Consider the following 4290-nt stretch of genomic DNA (forward strand, 5'->3'; position numbering starts at 1 on the left):
CATGCATTGAGTAGAAAGAGTGTGCATTCGCTATGCACTGCCATGTCACTGATGAAACTAAGGGATGAGATGACTAAGATGGGGATTCATATGATTCGCAAGGGAGATGTCATCGGTGATTTGACTATCGAGACTGAACTTTATGATGACATAAAAAGGAAACAGGAACTTGATCCCAAGATTCAGAAGTGGAAGACAAAGGTAGGAGATGATACAGTTTCGAGATTTTCTATCCATACAGATGGGTAACTCAGTCGAGTAGGGCTTACTCGGCCGAGTTGGCTGTCTGGGGTGTTAAGATTGGGTTCTGGAACGTCAGAACTCGATTGAGTATATTGGTACTCGGTCGAATTGGGCTTACTCGGTCGAGTACATTTCGTACTCGGTCGAGTTACCGGTCTGACGGGGTTATATCCGCGGTTTAAATTAAAATAATTGGAGAAGTATATAAAGACGTCTTAACAGTTTCTTAATCATTCTTTTAAAACTTAAACTACGTACAACTTCTCCAATTGTTCTAATCACTGTTAGGGCTAGATTGAAGGGTTTTACATCTTTCGTTCGAGTCGATTCATCGGTAAGCATCGTACTTTTGTCTTTACAGACATAGTGTTATTGTTGTTAAACCCTAATCAGAATTATTGGGGGTTCAGGGTAGATTTTGATTGTATGATGTGTGTATAGGTGACGAGTTCGTAAAGGAGCCTTTCTGATTTGTTGTTGTAATTGTTTGGATTGCAAATAAGGTAGGGTTTTCCTACTCAGTTGGTTGTATAATTTAATTGATTGTTTATGATTGATTGTTGGCATGTGATCGTTGGTTGGAATTGATGGAGATTGGTTGGTTGGTATTGTTGGTTGGAAGATTGTTGTGGAACTATGTCGGGAGATGGTTCCATACCCATGTTCGTCCCTTGTGACTCCCGTCATAAGGGGGATGTGTACATTAAGGAGCTGGGATCACTCGTTGTGATGAGCGGGGATTTGGTGGGCAAGGTTGCGGTCCCCCACTGGCGGTGTGGGTTGCCTGTTGCGATGGGTAGCCTGGCAGGGCTACTCACTTTAGTGTGTAGTCAATGATTGGTAATTGTTGGAGTTGGAGATCGACTGATTGTATTGTTATATTTCTTTCCGCTGCGTATATTGATTTTATTATACAGTTGAGTGACCCTGGCCTGTTTTATGTTTTCAAACCTATGGTGATCCATCCGGGGATGGTGATCAGTTGATTGTTGATGATTGATGGGATAGCTTGCGGGGCATAGATGGGCGTTGTCATCACCGAGTCGTCATGTTGTTTTAGCTGACATTAGATCACTTTATGATTTTGTTTCAGTTGTTTCTTTTGGAGTTGTTTTGAGACTTGTAAACCTTATCACTTTCTTTTATTCAAGTTTGTTTCTTTATTGTTACTATGATGCATACTACCTCGGGCAACCAAGATGGTAGCACCCTTATATGCTAAGGTGGTCCTTGATAAGGCACTTGGGTATATGGAGGTTACAAAGTGGTATCAGAGCAACGATTTTGGAACCTAAAACCAATGAACAAATGAACATAGGGCGTCTAATAAAATGAACCCGGGTAGAAATTGTCACTACAAGAAAACAAGACAAAGGCGACAGACATGCTACAGTCGCCAATTTGGCGACAGAAAAAAAAACTCGGGCGACCAATACCCGTCGCCAATTTGGCGACTATACCTTTTTATCCAAAAATCCGTATGAAATCCAAGGGCGACCGAATATTATCCAATTTGGCGACCGAAAACAGTCGCCAAATTTGGCGACCATTACCCGTCGCCAATTTGGCGACCAAAAACGGTCGCTAATCGTCTGTTTATTTTTTTTTTTGCCAGTTTCCTCACCCCGTCCCCTTCATTCATTCTATCATCAACCAAAAAAAAAAAATCGCCAAGAAACCCGACGACCCGACGCCACCACCAACTACAACGACCACCGGACGCCACCACTCGCCGCCGCCATCCGCATGTGTTGTGGAATAGTTGAAGTAATAGTTGGCATGATTTGTGTGATCGTAAGCTTGTTTTAATTGTGTAGTAATATGAGAATAGGATGGTTTGTGGCGTTTCGTTACTGTACTTGGTTAATTATGTGTTTGGGGCGTCGTGTCGGCATGATTCAACCGAGTAGGGGAGGTACTCGATCGAGTAAGGGGAACTCGACCGAGTATCGGTCCCTTGACCGAGTGTGGGTGTGTGTGTCGTAGGCAGTAGCTTCTGGAATATGACCACTCGACCGAGTGGGGCTTACTCGACCGAGTACATCGTGAACTTGACCGAGTATGCTTTATGTGGGATTCTGATTAGCTTCTGAAAGTTGAGTAATCGACTGAGTAGTCTACGTACTCGATCGAGTGGCCTAAACTCGACCGAACACCTTCATGTACTCGATCGAGTACTGCTGCGGGCGGCTGTGTTTTTGTTTTGAGCCGTAGGCTATATGCTTACGTTTATACTTTTTATATCAGCTAAAAAATGCCGCCAAAGAGATCTCCTGCGTACCTCAAGGCTTCGGAGATGACTCTAGATGAGGTTGCTTGGTTAATCGAGCTACAAGACGCTCTTACCGAGGCTCTCAATAATGTGGGAAAGGCGAAGGAAGTGGTCATAGAGTACCACTATCTCTCGCTTTAATCCCTCTACCTTTGAGGGCACAGAAGCGCCTCACTTGCTCGATAACTGGCATCGAGATATGAAGAGTGTACTTGAGGTGGTGAACTGTCCGGAAGATATGAAGGTAGAACAAGTTGCGTTCTACCTAAGGGATGAGGCTGGAGCATGGTGGAATAGGGAGAAAGAGGGGGCTCGTGAGTACTATAAGAGTCAGGGTGAACCTGTTATCTCATGGGCAGAGTTCAAGAAGGCTATGAGGGTCCAGTTTGTTCTTGAACACATTAGGAATAAGATGAGGGCCGAGTTCAGCACTTTCCGTATGACTGAGAGCATGACTGTGACGGAGTACTATAAGAGGTTCAATGAGCATCACGCTACGCAGACGATTTGGAGCTGAGCCCATTGACCTTGGCTCTGCGATTCGAGCAAGGGCTGTCGGTAAAGATTTTGGAGAGGTTACCTGCTGGGGTTCTTAAGGACCTGAAAGATGTGTACGAACAGTCTGGGAACGCAGAAAGACTAATCGATATGGCTAAGGAAGCTAGAGAGAAGCTGGGCGAGAAGAGGAAGTCTGATAATGAGAAAAACGGGCAAGCGGGGTTCAAGCGTGGTAATTATAATCAAGCTAAGGCTTACTCTGGAGGGTCGTCTTTTGGTGGTCGCGGTTAGGGGTGCTAACGAGCCGAGCCGAGCCGAGCCCGAGCTTGGCCTTGCTCGGCTTGTGCTCAAGAACCAAAACTCGAACTCGAGCCGATCTCGAGCTTACCCGAGCTTCAAAAAAACGTGCTCGTTATAAAGCTTGCGAGCTTTAACGCGAGCTCGAGCCAAACTCGAGCCCAAATCGAGCCTATATAAAACTGTTTATTTTTTATTTTTTTTCTTTCAATATTTTTAATAACAAGGCTCGAAAATTATATGTAAAAATATTTCGCAAATCAGCGAGACATTTGTTATGTGTGATACAAAAATATACTCATGATAAAATATTTTTATAAAATATGAGTAATATCTTATGTAATCGCACAAATTCGAGCTGCTCGCGAGCTTTTCGAGTCGAGCCAGCCTTTGCTCGGCTTGACTCGTTAAGCTCTCGAGCCGAGCCCAAGCCCGAGTCGAGCTCGCACGAGCCGAGCTTTGACCGAGCCGATCTCGAGTAGCTCGCGAGCTGTCTCGGCTCGTTAGCACCCCTAGTCGCGGTGGTCGTACCAGCAGTGGCAGCTCCAGGTTGACGTGTTACAACTGTGGCGGTATTGGTCACAAGAGATATGAGTGTACTAGCTATGGGGGGGTTTCCAGAGACAACACCATGGGAAGTATTCTCAGGCAGCGAGTCAGAGCATGGCAAGTAATAAACCAGCTGGGTCATGGCCTAATCAGAGTGGTCAAAGCCAGCACAACAACATTTACTTCAACCGTAACAATGGAGGGGCTTACCAACGACAGGGAGGTAATGTTAATCAGAATTCGTCTGCTAAGTTTACAACATCAGCAAGCACGGTGCAGGGTGGAGTTCAAAAGAATAGTGGCAAGCTGTTCATGATGGATAAACAGGCAGTTGAGAAGGATGCGCAAGTCGTCACTGGTACTTTTCTCATTAATAATACGCCGACCTTTGTTTTATTTGATTCGGGGGCTACGTATTCTTTTGTATCTAG

This window comes from Silene latifolia, chromosome 1 (genome assembly GCF_048544455.1).
Source record: "Silene latifolia isolate original U9 population chromosome 1, ASM4854445v1, whole genome shotgun sequence".
In the NCBI taxonomy this organism is placed as follows: domain Eukaryota; kingdom Viridiplantae; phylum Streptophyta; class Magnoliopsida; order Caryophyllales; family Caryophyllaceae; genus Silene; species Silene latifolia.